Source organism: Dermacentor silvarum, chromosome 2, assembly GCF_013339745.2.
Source record: "Dermacentor silvarum isolate Dsil-2018 chromosome 2, BIME_Dsil_1.4, whole genome shotgun sequence".
Taxonomy (NCBI): Eukaryota; Metazoa; Arthropoda; class Arachnida; order Ixodida; family Ixodidae; genus Dermacentor; species Dermacentor silvarum.
The window spans coordinates 117,163,294-117,178,276 of NC_051155.1; the positions used below are offsets into that span (position 1 = coordinate 117,163,294).

The following is a 14,983-nucleotide window of genomic DNA, read 5'->3' on the forward strand; positions in this document are numbered from 1 at the left end:
GCACCGCCTGGGCAGAGCAGGACCCCCATAGAACTTCTTGATGGACTGTTAAGCGCCCTAATAGTGATGACAACGTGCCTGTAGAAGTTATTTAATCGCCGTGAAGAGTCCTAATGGTGATGTCTAGGTGCCCGTAGAATTTCCTGAACGACCGTCAGGAGTCTTAATGGTGTTGGGAAGGTGATTGTGTAAACTCTTGAATGACCGTTAAGAATCTTGATGGTATTGGGATAGTGCCGGTAGAAACTGCTGACTGACCTTCAAGAATTCTACGTGTCAAAAAAAGACGGATTTCTTGACTGGGCGTTGTGGATTATTGGGGCAGCTAGAAGTGCAGGCAACAAATAACCTATAATTTTAATGATTTCTTTGGCGATGAACAGGTTCATATGTTCTGGATGGCGGGCTCTTTTCCCATAAGGGTGAATCACTATGCCGCGTGTGCAGAAAACAGCTTTTTTGCATATGGAACAGCTCGCACACAGGATAAAAGCAGTTTTATCAATTTTCCACCATTTCCAATTGTTTTCGTCCCATAAGTATTTCGCGCATTGCTTTAAGACGCCAAACATTGGCCAAACATTCTGGAAGATTCTTTACTTTCTTCGTGCAGTTTTACGCTGAAAATAAGACAATATGGACAGTCAATACGACGGTGACGAAAACTAGCATCACATGCAAATGCGATCTAGTAAATCAAACAACCCAAACGAAAACATTTTTTGAGAGACGCTATTACTGGAATGGAACAAGGTAAGTTTCCAAAATGAAAACTTTAAATGTCGTACGTACTCATAGAGTTGACTCCCAAACAGGGTCAGCAACAACCTCGAAGGACAGTTCATGAAGATTGGACTCTTTAATACGAAGTCAACCTTTGATGGAATGATGGTCGGCCCCAAAGGTAGTGTACCGATGCAAATTCATGGAAACATTTTTCTCATGAATGTTCTTGTTCTGTAGAATGTAGCTGCTTAAACCTCATATTTAGTAGCTATCAGGAAGGAATATACCAAACGCGTTACGACAACGTATGCGCGCGAACACGAACTTAGAGCAAAAAGCAAAATGCAAATGCCGGCTATTTTGTCTGCACGTCTCCATTTTCCGTACTATCAATCCTTACCAACTGGCTCAGCTCTGAGTAGTTTCAAGAATGAGATATTGCATTGTACTATATTATAAACATGATGACTGTCACAAAAGAGCGCTTAATCCAAGCGCGCGCCGCGTGTTACGCAAGCCAGCGAAAGAACACGCCGGCCCCGTGGCAACTTCAACAGAGGGGGAGAAAGCATACGCCTCAAGCAACAACGCTAACAACGGCGCCGAAACGTCTGGAAGAGCCTCGACGAAGCGACGTTAACCGGAGAGAGAGAGAGAGAGAGCACACGCGCGCGCCGAGACACCTTCTCACCCGGCGAGTCGACAGACATTACTGCCGCGTGAGCATACAACAGGATGAGTCATCACCCCCCCCCCCCCCTCGAGAATGCTCCGACAGCGGCGGTCGAAGGTACGAGAAAAGACTCGAAGCCTCCCAAGCTTTGGCCATGCTACGAGATCACGACACCGATAAGAATGTTCGAGAACGCCTGTGGAAGCTATATAACCGCCGTGCGAGAATCGTTTGGTGGAATTCAGGAGTTCAAGGAGCACCGTCCGCACCGGTGAAGTGATGTAACGCGAAGACCGAGCGTCTGCGGAAGTAGGGGATTCCCCGGCCAGCTAGTCGACGAGTTCATCGAGCGTCTGCATTTCCGGAAGAAGTTCCTTCTTCGAGATTTGCCCCGAGCCACGTCGAGATCGTCTGACAAGACCAGCACGGTGAATACGAGTGGACACTTAGTGTTCCTTTTCATTTTGTACTTTACGTGTTAGACTCTTAGTGCTTGTCGTGAATTATTTTCTTGTGTTTGTTAATACCCATCTGATTTGTATTGTGTTGTGTCTAACCTAAGTGTGCAAGTGTGTGTGTAATGCCTTGTGTTAAGAATTTATTTTGTTGTGTTTTGACAACTCTGGGCGCTGACTCGGTCTTTGGACAGCAACCGGCGTTCGTTGGCGCACCAGAAGGCCCATTCTTAATTGTCCTTGCTTTCGTGGGATTATTTTCGGAAGCTGATAATTCGGCTTTGGAATTTGGTCCAGCGTCTGCAGCTCGTTCACCGGGTCTGTGACAATGACTATTGCATGAAAGGTTATGTCTGTCTCGATTATAAGAATAATAGGCTTGTTTTGGTTTGCGCTAACATCAATTCAAGAAAGTGACAAAATGCGCGTCTAAACAGGGCGCCAGTTGCTTCGGCGAGCGTCGGCGGTGCAACCGAACGAATGAGCACAGCGAAAGATGAAAGTGATCGTGTAGCGTTTCGGGGGAGGAAAAGCGCGAGGAGGAAAGCAGAGCAAGAGAGTTGAGGGGAACATGAGGCGGGAAGCGGAGCAGGAGGATATGGCTAAAACAAGAGAAGGAAAGCGTAGTGCGGCGACGATGGCTACAAGATGGCGCCAGAGTAGCGCGCGTCATCTGGTGGGTCTGTCGGCGGCAGCTGCTATCAATCACGCCCACACGTCACCGGCGCGCTGGCTCTCCCGATCTCCAGATTAGGGAGTCTGTCGCAGCACACTTCGCTCCTTTTACAACCTGCCGCACGAGACAGATTGCCTTCGACAGCAAATATATCGCGAAATGAAAAAAAAAATCACGTATACAGTTGCGCTGAAATTTCGCATTAGGGAGTAATGTAATTCTAGATTCTTTTTAAACGAAAGCCTTTTTACAGCCTTAACAGATCTTGGCATCTAGATGTATAAAAGCGATCTTTACTAAATTTGTCAGATCAGCAAGGCTACAATTCGCGTAATGCTGTCACTGTAATATCTATTTCTATGAATTTCTTCGCTGTAATATGTATTCGGCTGCGTTGCATAATTTGTGAAATTATCATTTCTTTCTAAGTGAGACAACGGACAATTTAGCCGTGCATGTTGAGACAGTATTTGAATTCAGAAAAACAATTACTTGTACCGAGAGATGCGACATGTAATTCATCCTGACAGGTCAAGGACAAGTGAACTTTAGGCAACTGCAACACCGCATGCAATAATTCCTTGCGCTTTCTTTATTTCAACGACGAGACTCCTTGTCGAATATCCTCGCTGCTCGTCAAATATCATTCAGGCAGTGTAAGTACATTAGCTTATACAAACCTCATCCCGAGAGAAACTATTCTGCATCCAACAACAAAGGTCTCGTTAAATAGCGTGCGATCACAAAAACGCATTATACCTCCACGTCCACCATTCATATAGGTAGTGACCACTGCTTCACAAGTACTCGCAACTCCTCTGAACAGATTCGCGTTGTGGCACATATCGCTGCAGGAAATGGATATCCAAACCCTTAAAATTCTGCCAGGAAACACGAAGGCGCTGAGTGGCTTTCGCGTGCACATGTCGAAGTTATTAGTCTGAGTGCACAGAGTGACCATAATTTTTTAAGCGCCATCATTACTGTGGTGTGGCAAACGGCTGCAATATGTCACCAATACGCAATCTAGCATGGTCCGTTTATACGATACACCGATAGGACGCCAAGTTTCCCGACTATTACGTCTTTTTCTAAATGCAGAATGTTGCACAAGAGTGAGTTATTGCCAATTAGATAGGCCCGCAAATAATGTTCATTTAGCCAGCCATGTTGAGCCCACATATCCCACTTGGACCTGTGAGGACACGCTGCAGCGTATACGAAATATAGTATTGACTTGGATTTCAGGAATCTGGAGAAGGCATACAAATATTCAGTGGCGATTTAGTGGTAAATGCAAGAGAAATGCAGTTGCATTACGTCGACGATCTATAACCTTCGATATCCGTAAATAAAACCATATTCGCCTCTTTGCAAATTGTTGTTCAGGAGGTCATATGACACACGTCCTGCTTCTTCGAGGAACGAAGCGCAACTGACGGTAGATCGTGCCGACCACCGTCAGTTGCGCTTAACACATTGTTACGAGAGATGTTTTCCATGAAGAAGCTACAGGGAACGACCAGCCAGCGCGGAGTACAGCGGAGCTCACGCGCGCTACTCTACTTCTTTCTCTGAATAAGTGGCGCAAAAATGACCTGTGATGGTATCGCGTGAGTATGGGCACGTGAACAACTTGCGTCGCATGTGTACGCCGATATCTTGCTGTCGCTTGGGCGACGACATCGTGCACATCACTCAAGTGAGTGAGTATAACTGATTGTACTGTACAAGTGGCGAGAAATTGCGGTACAATCCATTTATGCGAACAGGTGTCCAGAACCAAACATAGTCACCGGGAGTAAAGCTGACTGGGATATGCAGGGCATCGTAGCGAGCCTTGCTCTGGCCTTGTGAGGACAACGTCCTAAGATGCGCCAGTCGACGTGCTTCATCAGCATGACACAGAGTTGAGGCGAATAAAGGATCTTTACACGATAGCGATAGAATAGTGTCCAGGAAGCTTGGCGGTGGGGGTGCGTGCATACAGCAGCAAGAACGGCGCCTATCCAATAACTTCCTACTTGGCAATACTGTACGCGTAGGTTACAAAAGGTAAGACGGCTTCCCAATTTTTGTGGTAAGTAGTGACATGCATTGACAGCATGTTGGTATTGGTTTGATCCGTCCGCTCCGTAAGGTCATTGGTTTTCGGGTGACAAGGTGACATGACGATAGACAGAAACTCACAGCCTTAAAAATTCTTCAAAGACGTCGCCGGTGAATTTCCGTCCACGGCCACTGATGACAACCCGTGGAGCTCCGTTACGCAGTATAACGTGATGCAACAAAAAGGAGGATGCATCTGCTGCAGTGGAAGTTGGAAGTGCCCCTTCTTTCGTGTAGCGAATTCGGTAATCGACGCATTGTATAATCCAGCAGTAACCAGCTTGCGTACTTCGAACTGGGGCGAGCAAGTTGATGCCGACTTTTCCAAGGGCAATGCCGGGGGCCCAACTGGTTGCGAATTGCCTACTGGAGCCATCGTCGTTTGCTTGTGGATCTGACAAACAGTATAGCTGGCGACATACTTTTTTGTTGGTTTCCAGAGTTTGGGCCAGAAAAAATTCTGGTAAAGTCGGTGTAATGTGCGTGTGAAGCCAAGGTGCCCGAGCGTGATATCATCGTGCATGGAACGAAGGACAGCATGACGCAGGTTTTCGGGCACCACTAGAAACAATGGAGAACGATCAGCCGAGTCTATTACAAAAAGTAAACGGTGTGGTTCCTCCTGACCCACGCGAAGCTGCCCGTAGGGCTTTGAAGGTAGGGTCGCAACGTTGCTCGCTCTCGAAGGTACTGAGGTCTGGAAACTCGGTGGAGATGGAAACTAGGTAGTCATCAGTGTTGCGGAGTTACCACTCAGGAATTGTAATTACTCCGGAATCATTCCACATTTTCGCGACCGCGGAAGGCAATGGGAACGGCGACGACGCTTAAAGGAATGGAATAGGAATGGAATTAAGCGCCATTTGCCTGGAATGGAATGGGAATTGAAATACGTGTTTTTAGAAAACAAAGCGCTTTTTCGTCTACGCATTGTTTGTTGTTTAAATATCCCTGACTCGTACCCGCATTGGATGTGCGGGTATGAGTCAGGGTCAAAAAAGAAAGAAAAAAGAAATAAGGAAAGGTGGCTCATACCGGGGTGGCACATTTCAGCCTCTGCTGCTTTACCGTCTGTACGGGGTGCAGGGGCGGTGAAATCTTTAAAAATGTTATTGATAGTTATTGTTCAACCACCAAGTCAACATAAAACAAATCTACGTTTTTGAAAATACGATTTTGTTTTTTGTCTAATAGGTGGCCAATATACAACGAGAACACAGCTACTCCACGTAGAAGATGACTACAAGTGTGGCCTCTTCTTTGTATCTCTCACGATGGGGGGTATGTATGCCAAAAAAATAAAGCTATGTACTTTACTCGAATATTTTACCCACCCTACAACTCCAAGAGGGAGCGGGAGTGCCCGGATTTATGATGTTAAGGTGCTTAGCTAACAACTCAAGCTACAACAGTAACAAAGTCCAAATTTGCACATTTATTAAAACGTCTATGTACTTGGCCCACCTACAAATTTATCCAAAAAGTGAGATACGTTTAACTAAAAAAAATCATCGCGGATTCCAAGCACTCAGGGAAGCGTGTAAGCGAAAGTCTCTGTGCTGTTTGCGTTGATGGATGGCAATTGGCGGTAATGTTTACGGTGAATGTTTAAATTCATTCGCAGTTACCGCAATACTAGAGTTGGTTAGCTGCTGTGAAACGTTACCCTCACACAAAACTTGTGCATGTTTACCTAGTACACAGAAACACAGCTGTGACGTGTTTTCTTGAGGCCTATTTCTGCACTATTGTTCATAGCCTACCAGAAGGTTTGCACAGTGATTGCCTCATATGCCGCAACGAATCGTGACAGAAGTGCTAATCTTGAAATAAGTTATATGGCTTTGATCTTATTATGTGGTATGTGGCAGTGAGGGGCGCTGTTTTAACTTTGATCACTTGGGATTCTATAACGTGCACCTAAATCTCAGTAAACGAGCATTTAAATGTTGGCCATGTCTAAATGTGGCTCCAGTGGTTGGGATCGAAACCACGACCTCGAGCAACGTCATAGCCAGCAAACTACCGCGGAGAAACATGTTTTGATTTGTTGCGCAGCCGGTTTTTAGTGCAGTTTGTACGCTGTGGGGCTTTCATGCGACTTTGTGTCGGCATGCCTTACGTCAGCTATTCGCTTGGAAAACTTTCAGGGTGGGAATGTTTCAGATATACCAGAAACGTACCATCATCAGACTATATTTATGTCCACTTCAGGACGAAGGCCTCTCCCTGTGATATCGATCTTCACTATGCCACTACGTTCAACAGTTCATTTTTGTTTTCTATTTTCACCACCGAATCATGCGTGGCCCTTCCTACTTTCCGCATTCCTACCCTGTTTTCAATGTTGGAGACCGTTATGTCGCCATATGGAATATCCATATTGATTGATAGTCTTGTGTCCTGGTAAACACTGTAGGGACGGCACACCAGGAGGAGACCCCTTAGTCCAAAATTTAAGTGCCAGCCATGTCATCCTCGTGCGCACGTCATGAACCGCGCATATTTATTCTCCTCTTCCTCCTATGCTTGGTCATTCTGCAAGCTAATTTATGTGATTGAAAGACGACGCACAATCTCAAAATATCCTCATCAGCCGGCGTCGACGGAATCAACCAAAAGCGTTTAAAAAAACACCAGGCATATCTTCACGACGCATCTAACCTTGCTGTTTTCCCAATCACTATCATCAGACAGCCTCGTGGAGTTCTGATAAATGGGCAAGGTTGTCCCAGTCTACAAATGATGAAACCGTGAATCATCAAACTATCGTTTTATTTTCATTACTAGTGTCTTTTGCAAAAACGTGCATGTCACATTCTCGCACGTAATGAATTTTCTGTTTAATAAACACTTTTTCCATACATCACAGTACGGTTTCCGCAAATTCCTGTCATGTGACACCCACTTAGCTGCCTTTCTTTATGGCCTTAACTCATACCTTAATAATAGCACTGAAACGGATTTCGTCTTTCTTGCTTTCTCAACCTCGTTCGGTACTGCAGCTTATCAAAGCCTATTAATAAAGTTTGTCAGCTTAATTTTCCCCCTGAGTCAACCTAGACGAAGAAATGTCTCAGTAACCGCTCAGAGACTTTCAATATTACCACCAATACTTCAGACTTTATTCGCGTAACAGCTGGAATTCCCCAAGTCTCGGCATTGGGACTCCTTCTGTTCTTAATATTGATACACATATATTGCGTGTTTCTTGTGGACGATGCGCGCGGGCACCCCGACGAAGAAGGCGAACTGCTTCTTGCTCTCGAGCTGTTTGCTGAACTGGTCAGCGCTGGAATTGTTTTTGTAAATATACTTCTTAAATAGCCTCCAGTGCTTAATCCTTCGTTCGCGTAGCAATATAGATACACTATCTGTCATTACATGTTACTGCTCAGGCTCAAATGCTTGCTGACGACTGCCTGATCTACAAATCTGTCATTAACTTTTGAGATCGCACTTCGCTGCATAAGTACATAAACTGCAATACACACCGATTTGATAGCTGGTTAATGGTCCTACACTCTATTTGTTGTAAACGAGTGTCCCGTGCACGTAATGAAAATAGTTCCTACTTCTCTTAGACAATTCCTAACATCCCCATTGACACCGTGGACGTAGTGTAGTATCCAGGCGTTAATATCATTCCTGTCGTAAACTGGTGCTCGCATGTACCAAACATCACAACATCTGGCAAAAAACCTTATGATTTCTAAAACATAACTTTCGCAGTGCACTTAGACATGTTAAATTACTGGCATAAATGCAATGGGTGGGCCGAAACTCAAATATGCATCGCCCACATGGCACCTCACCAACACACCAGCATTCATACAGAACGGCGACACAATGATAATTGATTCGAAATAGTTGTACAACATTAACTTGATATCATTGATAGCAGATTCGAATTTAGACTCCTTAATACATCAGCGCCGTATGGCGAGTTTATAATTTTTTTTCGCAAGTTCTATACTTCGCCATATCTCTTGCATTCTACCACCTTCGCGCATATTGCTGCGCACATGCCATCCAATAAATGTTGTTCGCCCACGTGCAAGTACCCAGGCTTTCGCGTCATATCTTCCTCGCATAACAGCAGACGGCCACCACTTTCCCTACATGATCACTGCTGCCACTATTTCATCAGCCTACATGGACAAAAGAACAGGTGCTTTGTAAATATTACTGTAATCAACCTTTGATTAATTTTCGTGCGTTCCCACCCCTTATGTACTGCGCCCAAACGGTCTTAACAAAATAAAATGAAAATGAAATGTGTGACGAAACTGTAACGTTTCTGGACTGATAAATGCCGTTGCAAACGATTAGTGCATCTACTTTTCTTCCGTTATACGATGTTCGTACAAGAGTTCAACGGAGTCCTAAATTAACTACAAGAGCCGCATGTCTACATTTTATTAATGAATGCTATGGATAATGTGTAAACGAAGTTCTTGTAGTGTGGACAAATTGCCGCGTTCGCGGTAAATTACGTATGCATGCTGCAGCTTTAAAACTGTATTAAAGGAAAAAAACAGAATATAAACTCCGGCGCTGCGGGGAATGTAAAGTGCACCTATATCAAATTTAGTGAAAATAAGGTAACGTATTGGCCAATGTTTTGGCAAAGTAATATCTGTGTGGATGAGTTACTGCAATAGTGAAAGTTAATAAGTGCTCGTATACGTGAAATTCCAGCGATGTTGCAAACGGAACAGTCGTGTGAGTGTGACGTTTTAAAACACGTTATTCACATGCAGGCTGGCGAAATTTTTATTGAATCTGCTTGTAAGGGACAGTTCCGCTGAAAACTTAGTTGCATTTTGCCATGTCACACAAGTCTGTACTCTATTTTCCTTCAGCGCGTTTTCACACATATTGACAACTTTCTTCTGGTGCTGTTTTCTTTTCTCAAGTCGGTCATCGAGGAATCCCAGGTATTATTGGAACTCTATGATTTCTTTCCTTTGCGATCCAACATTGATTTTAGGCCACACATTGTCTTGCTGTACTGCTCACAAAAATGTTCATGTGCTAGGCATTATAAGAATAAGTGTAACCAGTGTTGGCGACAGAACAAGGTTGTAATCCAACGATCGCATAAACTTGGGTCAATGAGTATGTGGTATTGTATACGAATCTGCTGCTCTTCAACGGACCACGTTCATGGCGACATGGCTCACTTTATATGCGCGAATGGGCAGGTACCGCTGTTCAGTGAAGCTCTTTGACACATAATTAGGTACTGCGTATGCGCCACTTGGTCTATGCTAGTCTTCAATTAACCTGTTGAATGCAAACTTAAGTCACTGGGCATGCCGCAATAGGTGTGCACCCCTCTTCAATGAGCGTCCTTGACGCCAACTGGGGTAACTAGTTATGGGACACTGGGAACGATTTGTTCTACAATGCCAAATGATCCTTTAAATTTCGGCGACACTGGGCGACATTAGACCTGTTGACACAGGTTTCGCACGAAAAGCAACCGAAAGTTTTAGCAGGCTGCGCCACATTGGCATTAGGTATGTGACGCTTTCCGATGAAAGCCTTTTACGCCAACGCTACATCTGGCTCGCGATGAGTAGACTTGTTATGTACCGCTCCTCAATGAGCCGCTCGGCAACTTGGGCCAGTGAGCATGCGCCACTGGATGTGCGGCAAGCGAGGGAACATTTCTCAGCGTGCGCACACAACGGCTAGTCACACTTCTCGCCTCGGAGGCGGCGCGCGGACTTACCAGCAGTGCTACTGCAGCGCAGCATGCCCAGAAACAAGCGCGAGATAGGAGGCCAGGTGCCGCATGACGTATTTCTCAGTGTTGGCACGCACAGGCAAGCCATTTCATTTCGTAGCCCACACGCACGTTTCGCGGTGGCGCCGCTAGATTGCGTCAACTGTTCTTGGGGAAGCGCGAGAGAGGATTCGCGCTGCAGTACACGCCCTCTAAATAACTCGTTTCGACAGTAGCGATACGCTGTGTCTGATTCAATGATAAACGCTAGAATGTCCACAGCCTTAGCGAGATAGGTTCTGCCAATTTCTATTCTCCATCGGAATCACATTTCGTTCACATACCGAGAATGCATTCGCTGGCCTTTTAACACAAGCCTAGATTCCTTTGAAACCAAGCAATTTTATCTGACGAAATCGCTCTTGAGCGAGCAGGTCACTGGAGAATTTGCCCATACTGATTTCTTCCTCTCAATATTGTTTTTGTACTTGCGTATGTTCTTGAGGTTCGATATCTGGTCTCCGTGAGGAACTCAAAATGAATACTCAGCTTTCGAATAGCTACAATACTGCATGCGGTATTATCTATTCATTCTATTTTTTCTAAATGCTATGGTATTCCTTTTTTTGTAACACCGAGAATAGACTTGTCGAGGATCCTTTCGACGAAAGCACTTATCCTGAACTTGCCCAGGAGGTTGTTTGTGTGTCAAATGTGAAGATATTTTTAACTTTCCTAGATGTACCTGTACTGTAAGTTATCTAGGAACGTTGTAGGAGTTTACCGGTATTTAATTCAGTAGGCTACGTTTGTTTTGATTTGAATAAGTGTTCTCATTCTTTTTTTCTATATTTCTATTAGTTTTAGTACTTTCGGAATCACAATAACTTCTTCGTTGTTAAGGGTTTATTTGTTTTCTATATTTGGTACGTTTGTCGGTAATAGACAATTAAATAAATATTGATGAACTTTTCTTGAATTCCAGCCACTTTCACCCACAGATGCAAATTCTATCTTCTAAAATAATATACTTGTAAAATATTATGAACATCTTCCCTGCCCAGAAATGGCTTCGGTGCTATGAATATTCAAAGGAAAATGTGTTTGCAGTGATTTCACATTTTTCATCCATTCTGCTGAAAATGTTTTAGTACCACTTCTTCAATCCAAATTCTTTTTTTGTTCAATTTGTCTGTTGTTTATTCGTTTGTTATAAATAATTTTCTCATGAGTAGATCTATTTTAGCCCCTATTGTCGAATTTATTTTAAACGAATTCGTAGGCTATTTTCTTTACAACATTTCCTGAGCGTCCTTTTTCATTGCCACGTCTACCGTGTACACGCGGAGTCAATGTCCAGGCATTTTCACGTTACAAAGTATAAGCCTGAATAGTGATTTGTCAAGATCGCCTAGGACAAACACATAGGCTATAGTCACAATTACTGTGGTGTGTGATATAGTCACAAGGCACTCAGGGACGAGAAACAATAAAAACTAACCTAAGCTGCTGAAAAGGACGGCTATTGGGAACTATAGTACGGTTACAACAGCACAACTTCCACAATCTCAGATTGCGGTTATCGACGTCGGGGAGGCTGGCTTCCGTCAGGAATAGCTTCGTAGTTCACGTAACTAACTGGCTGCAACACTCTGTAAGGTCCGAATTAGCGACTTAAAAGCTTCTCGGATCAAAAGCATCACCAAAAGCTTCTCAAAAGCTCAAAAGCATCACCATGAGGTAATATAAGTAAAGTAACCCTTTGCGATACTGCATTTTTATTAAAGCACGTCTCTGTTTATAATTTATTATACACTTCCATAAAGTTCAAAGGAAAGTGAATCAATACTTTCAGAGCGCAATTACACGTTATAGAATGGTATGCCTAGTTATTCATCTTCGAAACAACGTTTTTCTACATTAGTATTCAACCAAACTTCATAACTGATGGCTTTATTTTATTATAATTGCCTATATGTGCAATCATCCAAATTTGTTACAACAAATACTTATTTGTAACGTACTCCATTTAACCTGCTGCTTTGTGTATTCATTCGCTGCCCAGCATCGCACGCATACAATATTGGAAAAAAATGTCTTTTGAGCTGCGTATAGAAGTGGTATCAATATATAATATAAAAATCAATAAAGCAAAGCGGAAAATAAACATAGAGACAGTGCCATACATTTTGCCTGTTTACAATTCTTCGCCCATGTTTCCAGCTCCATGGTATGAACTGCGTGTCATGAATGGTACAGTGGACAACATTCCGGAGAAATGCCTAAACTTGACCAACAAGGTGCCTCGAAAAGGGTTGACATGGAAAAGCTTGTATAATTCCCCCTGTCAAAACATCATCAAAAACAACTAACGCAAAAGAGTGGTCTTGTAACTTCACAAATAAACTGAATGAGAGCACACTCTGCAAATAACGTGTTTGTTTTTGCCTTATTGTCGCAGGGAGTACATTCGTGCAAATAGCAATTTATCCTTCGGCTACGCTTTCATTATTGTTTGTGGAACAGTGAGAATACATTTCCAGGCTAATATACGCGTGGTTCGTGTTAAAATTTCCGTAAAATATCATCATCCGCGTTTCTGAATAAAGCCAGCAGTTCTACAAAAGCCACATGGACATATAAGATTCTCTTATATGCTGGTACCCAGATCCTCGTATATGCTGGGTCCAGGAATTATCAGGAGGTAGCAAAAAGACATGTATGGTATGATATCGAAGCCTTTCTTAATCGTTCTTTGAAAAAAACACCCAAAGAACAAAGCATTCATTCAGCCTTAATATTCAGGGGAGACATTGGGATAAAGGCGAGCGAAATAACAACACATCGCAACTCTTTGATGTACCAGATCCATGATTTAAAGCTCTTTCGCCACATAGCAAAGTGTTCCGGGGCTCACTCTACACGCGTCCTGCCTCTTCGCGGAGCTAAGTGCAGCTGACGGTGTCCGGAGCACACCACGATAAGTTGCTATCTCAGCGAACACTTTCAAAATTTATTTAAAGTTGCCTGTGGCAGATAGCCCAATTCTAGTTAATGAGCTGGTCTACTCGAAGAGGCGGACATTACTTGCACAAAAAATTGAAATCCGTAATCGACTAATCAACAGAAATTCACTAATTAAGTTTTAACTAATTACCTGATGGCCCATATTGCAATTTACAAATTGTAGCCGTGGAGTTAGCAAGGCGGATCCACTTGGAACGAATTCTCGGGATGACACCAGTTTCGAGATAATGATTCCCGAACTTTGCGGAGAAATGCATTGACGTTCTAGTTAATTTTGTTCTTCAATGCATAAAGCGACGTTTTCTTAAGCAACTAACTGGAACGCCAATGCATTTCTCCGCAAAGTTCGGGAATCATTATCTCGAAAGTGGTGTCATCCCGAGAATTCGTTCCAAGTGGATCTGTCTTGCGAACTCCACGGATACAATTTCTAAATTGCAATATGGGCCGTCAGCTCATTAGTTAAAAACTTAATTAGACAATTTTTGTTAATTATTGGAATATGCATTTCAATTTTTTATGCAAGTAACATCCGCCTCTTTGAGTAGACCAGCTCATGAACTAGAATTGTGCTATCTGCCACAGGCAACCTGTAAGAATTTTTAAAAGTATCCGCTGAAACACCCTGTATATGTATATATATATATATATATATATATATATATATATATATATATATATACTGAACAACGGTCTCGAGCCGAGCTACACTCGGGGGCAATTTAACTTGGCAGTGCGACGAAGGCTAGAAGGAGCAGAGTTTCTACACATTCGTGTTTCCCAGCCAAGTAGTGCGGCAGCTAGCCGCTGCTTTCGGTGTCAATTTCGGTATTACTTGCACGCTGTGTACGCCGTTGCCCGTCTTCACAACCTCCGCTATAGGCCTGGATGTTTGATAAAATTTCACGAAATATTCATTTTACCATTCAAATTTTTAGATCTAGACCTCGTATGTTTGTGAGCACGAGGTTATCACCAAAGGCTCATTTTATCAAATATGTGTACAAACGCGCCCCTCAGCTCGGTTGTCCTTTAGCTTCACCCTTTTTACTGCACAGAGCAGAATCCCAGAAATATTGTGAGACCCGAGAAATGAAACACAAATAAATGTGAGGAATTCTTTTTCAAAGAGCACAATACATATGGTATATCATGTATCTGATGGCATTGTTAACCGAATAATAAATCAACAAAAATTTACTTGAGCTAGGGAAATGTGAAAATTATTAATAAATTAAGGGAACCCTTTCTTGGCCTGAGTTTCGGTCCCACGGCTTCCCTGCACTGCCAAGAAAAGTTGTCCCCGAGTATAGTTGGTAGGGTGTCATTTTCCTTCATCATTTGCCTAGCCTGCGCATCAAGAACCAGCAGAGGACCGACAGCCGACACTACAATCTTCGACGACGCTACGTCGCGTACCAGCCCGGCAACCGTGTTTGGGTCTGGACTCCGATACACAGACGAAGCCTTAGCCAGAAACTGTTACGACGCTATTTCGGACTCTTTAAGATCATCCGATGATTGGCGCACTGGACTATGAAGTCGTGTCAGACCGCATTTTGCAATCACAGCGGCGCCGTGCA

The 14,983-nt window shown here is 43.5% G+C and overlaps 1 long non-coding RNA gene across 1 annotated transcript; it reads left to right on the top strand.

Moving 5' to 3' along the window:
- Positions 1-617: 617 nt before the first annotated feature.
- Positions 618-12,806, top strand: LOC125943656 (uncharacterized). Its single transcript, XR_007465821.1, has 3 exons — positions 618-753; positions 816-904; positions 12,597-12,806. It is a non-coding gene; the product is annotated as an uncharacterized LOC125943656 (long non-coding RNA).
- Positions 12,807-14,983: the final 2,177 nt, after the last annotated feature.